General features: G+C 41.2%; 1 protein-coding gene across 1 annotated transcript in view; it reads left to right on the top strand.

Moving 5' to 3' along the window:
* Positions 1-281: 281 nt before the first annotated feature.
* The window catches only part of Mef2a (myocyte enhancer factor 2A), a 124,796-nt gene continuing 114,747 nt past the window's right edge, over positions 282-10,330 (top strand). The window contains exon 1 of the mRNA XM_038313354.2: positions 282-990. The gene's annotated coding sequence lies outside the window, so the exon portion shown is untranslated. The remainder of the gene's footprint in view (positions 991-10,330) is intronic.

Here is a 10,330-nt window from a genome sequence, read left to right as displayed (position 1 = left end):
AGTGGTTCTCGCACTTTAAGAGGATGTGAGGATTAAGTGAGATACAGTTTAGCGCTGAAGCTGTACTATTAACAACAGCCCAGATAGGCAGGTTGCTTGATTCCCCAGATGTCTTTTGCTTTCCAAGCCCCTGCTAGAAAGGAGTGGCCAGGGACAGGGCCCAGCGGGGGTGACCCGGTCGCTGTCCAGGCTCGGACACAGGTGTGGCCCTGACCACAGTGAGGGCGTGGCGAGCCGACGTCTGGGCAGGCCCAGCACGCACGAGGACAAGGACCTGGCCTCGGCTCGGAGCGTCTGGGTTGTCCCGCGGTGCCCGGAGTCAGCTGTGGCCGTGGACCAAGCGCGGGGACCGGTCACGCGCCGCGACAACAGGAGCCCGGGCTGGTCCAGGAGGCGGTGGGGGCGCGACGCCGCCGGCCCGCCACGCCCAGGCCCTCATCAAGTGACCGGTATCCCTTCCAGGAGAACACGGTCCTTCAGAGGGAAGAGCGCTCCAGCCTGCAGCCCCGGCGCCAAGCCGCCGTCATCTCCTTCCTGTGCCGGGTGATCTGTCTCCTCACCCACCCGGAAAAACATAGTCCGCCCCTCATGTCCTTGTGAAACAGCGATAGCTGTTCACACGGCGTGACTCTCTTGACCTGTCCCTTTGTCTCGCCCATGCCAAACCCTTCAGGACCCACCGAGAGGAGAAAGCAGCCCTAAAAGGGGACCTCGACAGAGAGAAGAAAGAGAGGAAGCCGAGAGGAAGGGAGAGGCAAGGCCGGCGGAGGGACACCAAGGCGTCCTCGCAGTGCGCACGCGCGCCGCGAAGAACGAGTTCCGGTCTGGCCGAGGCCTGACTCCTAAAAATAGCCCCGGTGTGGGGATCCGTGCGCGGATGTCCCGGCGAGTCCCGGGCTGAAGGAGGCGGCTCCGGGCGGCGCGGAGTGCTGTGGCGGGCCGGGCCGGGGCTGCGGCTTGTGCGCGCCCGCCGGCTGTAGCGGAGACCTGGTGAGGGGCCGCGGGCTGCGGGGATGTGGCGGCGGCTGGGAAGGGAGTCGGACCGCGCTGAGGTGGGGGGGCCCTGGGAGGGGGGACGACGCGGCCGAGGAGGGTCGCCCGCGGGGCTCCGGCACCGGGGCGAGGCTGGGCTCAGGGCGGCGGGGCCCTCGGGAAAACAGAGGGGCGCGGCGGCGCGCGGTGGGGGCGGGGTGCCCCGGGGCGGGCCCGGGGGCTGCGGGCGCGGCGGCGGCGGCGGGGGGCCTTGGAGAGGGGGGGCCGTCGTGGGCCGCCTCCCCGAGCGCGCCACCTCGGGGGCCCCCGCCGCGTCGCACCGCTCCTCCCTGAAAGTTGACGGAGTTCCCAGGGGGCCGCGGAGCCGCTCGGTCCATTTCTGTAGCTTCGCGAACCGCGGGGTCCTCCGGCGCGCTAGACCTCCGGCGCGGGGCGGGGTGGGGGGTGTCCGGCCCTGTGCTCGCACTTGAAGTTCCCCCACTTCTGCTTCGGGGAAAGGTTGGTTCGCTGGGGCGGAAGGTAGGGGGCTGAACTCCGCCGTGGGGATGTCCGTGGCAGGGTTGTGTGTCGGGCTGGCCCGGGCGGCGGCCGGGCTCCCAGCACCTGCGGGTGCGGGGCAAGGTCTCGGGAAGTAGGGGCTGCAGAAGGGACCCATTCCCTGCTCGCGGCGGTCGAGTAGATCTGCGGCGCGGGGGGCGCGTGGTGAGATGGAAACTTTGCCTTTGGGTTCAATATCATCTGTTTTTGGACAGTTCAGGATTAGAGATAGGTGATCATGCAGACAAGTTTGGGGAAGGTGAGCATTTCTGAATTAGCATTTCCTCCCTCTCCCCGAGAAAGTGTAATTATCAAATTCTTGCTCAGACCTTAAATAGGTTCCTAGCCTCCTGTCATGATCCAGTAGGGAACCTTGTGTAGATTGAATACAACATTGCGTTAACGCTAGTTTACTATGAAATTGGGATTCCAGCAACTGCAATTAGAAGACCCGCTGTGATGTGTTGACAACGGTATACGTCTTTTAAAACTAATATTGTATAACAGTTTTCAACTTTGTAGCGCGCTGTGTCTCCTTTATGTCTTGTATCATCCATTACTGTGTGACAGTGAGGTTCTCTAAAGCAGTAATTAGGTGTATATTACACAAGAGTACTTTCCCTTTAAGAATCCAGCTGCGTTGTTTTGGCAACTGCTAAGTAGTCTAGTTGTCAGTTTTAAAATCTGTGTTACCTTGGCAGTGCTTGAACAGTTTGTGGAAAAGGTAAACAAAGTAGTTTTTTTTCCCCAAACATACAAAAATGACATTTTTTTAAAATGTGGATTTAGAAAATGAGGATGAAGCAACTATTATGCTATTTGTGACTTTTGTTTTTGTATATTTTTGTATCGTCAAAGCTCTGACTTTATTACTTTGCTTGTAAATGGCAACTTTTAGGGAGACAAGTTCCCCCAAAGATGATTTAAATGGTATTAAATGTAATGCTATACAAATGGAGTGTTTACTGGAACATATCTGTATGTCGTATAAGATAGTACAATTACTTTGTGTTGTGAATTTATTGAACTTGAATTACTTTTAATTCTCAGTACACATTGTTGCAAAGGTTGAGAGTTAAATAGTGTTAAAATGGTGGAAACTGGCTTGCAGACTCTTGATTAATAATTCTTGTTGCAAGAGTGTTGTGAGAAATATGTGTGTACTAAAACTGTCCATGCTTGTGAAGAACAGTGACCTCTCCAAAGACAACCGTACCTGCCTATCGCTTCCATCCGCACTGTTGTTAGACATAAAGTCAGAGTCTTTCATGAAGGTAAACTTGCTCTTTATTCTTCTAATAAGATATTAAATTGAAAAGTTGGAGGGAGATCAAAGGAGGGAAGAGCTGAGGCTTAAAAATGATTGTAACGTTAGCATGGGGAATTATGCCTTGAGAGTAATTTAATTCTCTATGTAGTTATGTTTCCACAGCAGGTATATGTGACAAAGGTCTTTTTTTTTTTATTTTTTGGTAAATGTAATTGGAAATGCAATTTTTCTGTATTTTTTCACTCTAACTTTGTATTTGAAGGTGACGTTTGCTAAGTTAAATCTTAGTACATGGTGTTCTGATTGAGGAGGGGTCCACAATCAAATTTGTTTTTGGAAAGTAGCATGCTTGTCAATCTACTTGGAAAACCATCAGTTTTCCTCTTGCATCTGTTAGTCTGGTAAGAAGACGAATTCATTGTAACATACAGTGATAAAAATCATGGATTTTCTGAGGTGTTTAAATTTCTAACATTCTGTTTTACCATATCATGCTCCCCCTTTAAAGATAAACTCATGGTTCATAGGAATGTTACAAAGTATAGTGTAAACTTTTTGTCAGTGAAGGAGCAAGGAGAATACTGCTTTGTGTACTGAAAATGACCACTGTTGCTTTTTTACAAGATTAAAAATATTCATAAATGTGTTATTCATAAATTGAGAAGTGGATGCCTTCTCCAGTTTAAGTAGTTAAAGAAGAGTAAATAGGGAAATTGAATGAGTTTTTAAGATAGATAAGCTCATGCAAAGATTCTGATTTGCAAGCCTTGAAGGAAGGTTCTTTGATTTTTTTTTTTTTTTTTTAGTCAGATTTTGATGCCAACTTTACTACTGACAAAACTAATGAACTAGCATCAGTAAAGTGGAACTGTGCCGCCTGCCCCATGGCGTTAGACTTTACATGAGATGAGGTCACAGCTCACTGCCTGAGCCTTGATACACAGAAGTAAGCTCCCTTGTTTTCCTCTTTCCTTCCTTTCATGTATCTTTTCCTAGGAAGATTGTGTATGTCAGTGAGAGAATGCTTAGTGTTTGTGGCACAAGGACTTGGTATAGGAGAGTGCTCATGTGTGCATGTTGGAAAAATAGCCCAGTGCCAGTTCACTCTCAGATCATATATAAAATGTTTTCATTGGCTGTTTTACTTTAGAGTTTTGATCTGTGATTGTGTCTTGATTCTAGTCTCTCCTTCAATTGTTTTAGAATTAGATTTGAATATCTTCAGTGAATTATGTCTTAGTTATGAAAGTACAAGACGTGGTCTTTAACATTTGAATTTAGAAGAAAAAATGGTTCACCTACCTGGAATAAATATGCTTGAAATAGCTTTTTATTAGTAAGTAATCTCTGGTTTTTTCATGCTTCATTTTGCCTGGTCTGTGAAGCCAAATGACTTCATCTGCATTTACTTTATCTGTGTACCATATGATAAGCACACCCTCTGTCCAGTTTATTATGATTAAATAGTATAAGCTCATTGGTTAATTTGAAAGTCTTATAGCATAGGATCTGTGCTGCTTTAATTTAATGAATACTTTTATATTAATTTTTTACAAACTTTTAGCAATATTGTTATAACTGAATCTAGTTGATAAATATCACATTTAATTTTAACATTGAGTGTCTTAATAATGACTAAAGATGAAATCACATCTAAGTTTAAATCATTAGACTGTGTGTGTGAGATGGCACATTGTATTTATACAGTATTGTATAGTATTAGGTAATTTACTTCCGTTGGTTAGAACTTGGTGGTGCAGAAACCAGAGTGCACTTTCTAACATAGGTAAAAATCAGACATTAATCACATTTCTAACAAACATCAAGGCTTATTTTTTCTTATATGACTGAAGATCAAACCCAGGATATCATTCATGTCCAGCCCTTCAAGGCACATCTTTTAATGACTGTTTTGGATTAATGTTAGTTTTATTTTCTATGCAGAAATAAAAAGATTCACAAAAGTTTTTATGCTTTGAGAAATGTTTTCAGTAATGGATGGTGAGTTTTTGTTCTGTGAGCTGGTCCTTTTTCTCCTTGTTCTTGTCACTGGCAGCATGCATATGCAGTTTTTTTTTTTTTTTTTTTTTTTTAAACAAGATGCTCTGTCATTGTATAACGCTGTATCTGCCTGTCTCACCTTTGGTCCTTACTCTTAGAAGTTTATCTACTATTTAAGGTTAGAATTGTATTTCTAAAATTCAGACCAATATTCCTGTTCTCTCTTTTTTAAAGTTTCTTTTATGTGTGAGTATTTTGCCTGCATATGTATGTATACCACATGTACCTTGTATCCTTAAAGGTTGAAGAGGGGCTCAGATCATCTGGAATTGGTGTTAAGCATGGTTGTGGGCTACTATGTAGATACTGGAAACAGGAACAGATCCTTTGCAAGAGCTGTAAGTGCGTTTAATAACTGAGCCATCTTCAGCCCTACATACCAGTTCATTTAAAACCAAAAAACAGAAACAAAAACTTTGAAGGCACGTGAAAGATACATAGAGGGGCTGTAAGACAGGGTTAAGAGATAGCCCTCTAAAATCAGACTGTTAAGTGAAAGTAACAATTGTACATGTGTTCTTTGAGAAGTCCTCTATCTGAGGCTGGTTCATTGTTTAAAATACCGATTATAACATTGACTCCATAGAGTTGTAGAGAGATTTCGTAAAATGTGTGTGTATGTCATAGTAGAATGACTGATTGCATAGCATGCAGTATTTTTTCCTGTACTGTTACTGTTCGCTGCTGTGTCTGCAGTCAGCAATGGCTTCACCTCATAAGATCGTTCCATTTTGATCTTTCCAGACTCACTGTCAGCCATTAACCTTTGGTTTCTCTGCCTTAGCTTAGACCAGCTGTGCGCTCTTTATTGAAATAGCCCTGTGTTTTCAAGGTGATGACTCCTACTTTTTAACTTTCTAGATAAGAATTTTGAGCTTGCTGTCTACTTACACATCCATTTGGAATCTCAAACATAATATGGCAAGAATGGAGCTAGATTTTCCTCTCCACTATTCTTTTCTTTCTTCCTTCTACAGTCTTGGTTTCTGCTGGCCTTTCTCACCTTAGTACATGACTTCATTCAATCCAGAAATAAAATATTCTTGCTTCATTCTCAAATCTAATTCATCCACAAGTCCTGTTTTGAACAGTTTATCTTCAGCATATTGCTTCTTTATTCTAAGTTATCATTGTCTTTTATGTAATTTACTTAAGTAAGCTCCTGTGAGTTCCCCACCTTTGCACCTACTCTCTTTTTTGAGACAAGCCTCGGGTGGTCTAGAACTTGCTGTGTAGCTGAGGATGACCTTGAATTCCTGATCCTCCAGCTTCCATCCCTCAAGTGCTTGGAACTCATGACAGGAACCTGGAGGCAGGAACTGAAGCAGAGCCGTGGAGGAGTGCTGCTTACTGGCTTGCTGTTCATGACTTGTGCAACCTGCTTTCTTACACAGTATTGGACCACCTGTTCAGGGGTGTCACCACCTGCAGGGGGCTGGGCCCTCTTACGTTAACTATTAATCAAGCAAATACTTTACAGATTTGCCCATAGGACAATCTGATGGAGACATTTTCTCAGTTGAGGTTCTTTACAGATAACAAACTAGTGTCATATTGACCTCCCCCCTCAATTAACCAGGACACTCACACATGAATTATTTCCTTTAAGACACTTCTGTGTAGCCTGATTTGTTCAGTTTTTGCTATATTTGTGGGTTTTTTCCCCATTATCTGAATATGAATTCCACAAAGGCAGCGAGATCTTGTCAGTCATTCACAGAACACTGCCTGTACTTGAAGATATGGAGTATTGGAATGAGTGATTTTGTATTTTTGTTCATGTTTTCTCCCATTATTGAAATGTTCCCTTGCTCATAGACTACTTACCCTTTAAATCCTAGTTCAAATGTTATCTTGTCCAAGATTACAGTTTTCCTCTCTCTTGATGAGTTTTTCTCTCTATTTTTGTATGCCTTCCAAAGCTCTAGGTACATAGATTATTTGTAGAATAAATCTCATTTTAGGGTATTGTGACTGATTCCATTCTCCTGCTAGATCAGAGAACAGCTCACCTATGGTCTGTATCTACCGTCCTGTTGATAAGGAGTGAATTCTGAGGAAATGTTGAAGTTGGTTCCTCTAATCAACTGAAATAACTGATATCCCATTTTCTCAATTCAGATTTTTAAAATTTTACTTTCTAGATTATAAACCCTAACATGCATTTTCTGTAAGTATTAGCATAGTTTCATTATCATTATAAAGGGAGGAATCTGAGAGCTCTTGAGGACCAGTGGCATTTCCTGAGAGTTGGTTTGCCTTCTCATAGGGTGATGGTAGCCCCGCTGACTAAAGGGTGTATGTATTTCTGTTTTGGAATGTATAATCTTATTGTTCCTTACTTAACCAAATTCTCCCTGCTTCCATTCTCTCCTTTCAATTTATCCAGCTAATTTTACCTATTATTTCAGAAAGGTTCCAGTTTAACACAGTATTCAAGAAACATTCTACTAGTTTACTGTATTGCTAAGGAAAAATTTGAAACTTGTGCCTAACACTAGGAACCTACCCATCATTTGTAATAGTGAAAATTATTCCATATGATAAGGAGTTCATTTAGAGGTCGGCTTTTGCAAATTGGGTACTACTTTAGTACAATGATTTGTTTGATACTGAAAACCTTTTTGTTAATGATGGTAGATTTAATTTGATCACATGACTTATGAAAGGGAGCAAAGAAACTAGTAGTTATTTTCTTTTCAGATATGACTTAATTTTCCAAAATGTAAAATTTTAGTTTTGACAGAGACTTAAAAAATAATTTTGGAAAAAGTTCTAGCTTTGAGAAAGTACAAGAGTGATAAAGTGATCTATCGTCTAGGCTGGCCAGGTGTCCACATTTGCCACGTTGGCTTTATCACTGCCTTTTTTTGTCACTCTGTGTTTACAGAGCGACCACAGATCCTAGAAACATTATTGCTTTATTTACAGTTTGAAACTCCCTGATTACATCTTCTGGAGAATGCCAAAGGATACATGTTTATTTGATTAATATCAGAAACACAGCTAAGACCAAACATACAGGTGCCTGTATAATAATGGCTGGAAATGCTGCATGAATGTGTGTGTACATTGCTAACCAGGAAAGCACATAAGAAACATATTCTTAACATACACTGTACTGTGATGCCATAAGCCTGCTGTATAGCTCTCCTTTTCCTCTTCTCTTTCTCTCTCTCTCACCGTCCCTTTTGCTCCCTTTTCCATTATTTTTATGATTGAATTGTTTAAGATTAAGTTACGCACATTGTGATTCTTCTCTCCTAAGTACTTCATCTCGTACCTCTTAGTAACTGGAACACATTCTTCCATAATCATTCTCTGGTAGGTGTAAGAAATTTAATGTTGATATTATTATTTGACACAGATCATATTCAAATAGTCTCCAGCTGTGCCAGTAAAAATTTTAATAGTATTTTTTATTCTGATGTTATGTGTTGCATTTAGTGTTACTGCTTTTGCATTGTTTAAATCTGAAAGTTCTTCCACCATTTTGGTCTTTCTAAACATTAATAGTTTTAAAGAATGTAGGGCCTTTATTTTGGTAGGGTTGTTGATCATTTAAAATTTCTTCGTTTGCGTCTTCGTAATTACATTCAGGTAATGTCCTGGCACAATTTCATGTTAAGTGATGACATGTGCTTCTTCACATCTGAAGGTAATTGAATGTCAGCCTGATGATGATTGTGCTGTTTACTGTGATTGCTCAGTGAAAGTTTTGCCTGCCAGGGTTTTCTGTTATAAAGGGTGTCCTTTGTTGTTGTTGAATCATCTGTTACAGTGTACCCAAAAATGTTCAGGTAATGGTTTTGGCGTTGCTTGGTGATTTTTGCTTGAGTCAGGTACACACACAGTGATGGCAGATGGGGTTTTTCTCTGACTTCTTTTACACTGTTTAGTGTGTACTCCATTCTGTTGTGAAAGGATTTTTTTTCTCACCTGTTTCATTGGTATCAATATGAATTCATAGGTTCTTTTTTAATCACATAGATTATTCTCTATTAATTTTGGTCAGTAGTAACTATTTGGTTTCACTCATTGCTTGTTTTGACATGTTCTCATTATTTTTGGATCATTCCTTATTTTATAGAACAATAAGATAGTCTGGACTGATCTTAGGATTTTTCTTGCTGCTATTCTAGAGTTAGTTATAACATGATTTTGTGATTTTTTTTATTAAAAAAGTATTTTGTATGTACAAATGCTTTGCCTGCATGTATATCTTTGTATAACTTTGAGTGCCCGATGCTCACAGAGGCCAGAAGAGGGCTTTGGAACCCCTAGAACTGGAATTACAGACAGTTGTGAGCTACTGTGTTGTGAGTACTGGAGATTGAACTATGGCCTCTGGAAGAGCAGGCAGTGCAGAGCCCTCTCCTCAGCTACACATTCCCTCCATCCCTTTAAGTAAATATGAGTATAAAGAAATGGAGAGGGCTGGGCGGTGGTGGCGCACGCCTTTAATCCCAGCACTCGGGAGGCAGAGGCAGGCGGATCTCTGTGAGTTCGAGGCCAGCCTGGTCTACAAGAGCTAGTTCCAGGACAGGCTCTAAAAAAGCTGCAGAGAAACCCTGTCTCGAAAAACCAAAAAAAAAAAAAAGAAAAAGAAAAAAAAAAAAAAAATGGAGAACTGGACAGTAGATAATGTCATCGAAGTTAACATTGTTTTAGGGTCCTTTCAACTTGTCAAACTAAGGAATGTCTAACTTACATTGGTTCCTCAGGGGGTAGATTGTAGTTTCTTTCTATTCCCAGACTTGGGAGAAAATATTCCCCTCTCCACCATCAAATCCAGGGGCCTTTCTATATGCAAACCTTTGCCATCACTAAAGCTTACTCTCCAGCCCTTTGAAATGTTAACAGTTTCAAGTAATGCATGACTCTTTGCTCCTGATTCTTCTACTTAATTCTTCAGGGGTTGGTCCTTGTTTTCCAAATTGTATTTTGAGCTTCCTGGAAGGAGGATTCTATTTCGTATGTCTCTATATGCTCAATAAGTGTGTTTTATAATAATTTGAACATGGTAGTTAGCCATATGCTTTTAATATATAATCAAAATGATTCAATGTTGTTTCATATGAAAATTAATACGCATGTTTGTTATATTTTAATTTTGTAGAATCTGTTCTTTTAAGTGAATTACTAACTCGTGTTTAGTTTTATAACTTTGCTATATCTGAGTAAATGATAGCCTAATTTTTTTTGCTTTTAAACAATCTAATTCTTGTGATTAAAATATGTAATTAATGAATATCAATGTGTAATGTTGATATTGTTCCTTTATAATTTTCTTACCAAATTATAAAATGAGATTACATCTAAATCTTTATTAATTTTGTCACATACTATATACCTAATTAACATAAATTTTTTATGGAAGTAAAATTAAGTGCCACAATGTATGGTGCAAAGAATATTTGCTCTTGAGTTAGAAATCAGAGAATTATTTTGCTAATCATTCTGTTACTT

The sequence above is a fragment of the Arvicola amphibius genome, chromosome 12 (assembly GCF_903992535.2).
Source record: "Arvicola amphibius chromosome 12, mArvAmp1.2, whole genome shotgun sequence".
In the NCBI taxonomy this organism is placed as follows: domain Eukaryota; kingdom Metazoa; phylum Chordata; class Mammalia; order Rodentia; family Cricetidae; genus Arvicola; species Arvicola amphibius.
The sequence above is the reverse complement of the archived record's forward strand: the minus strand, read 5'-3'. Positions and strand labels throughout refer to the sequence as shown.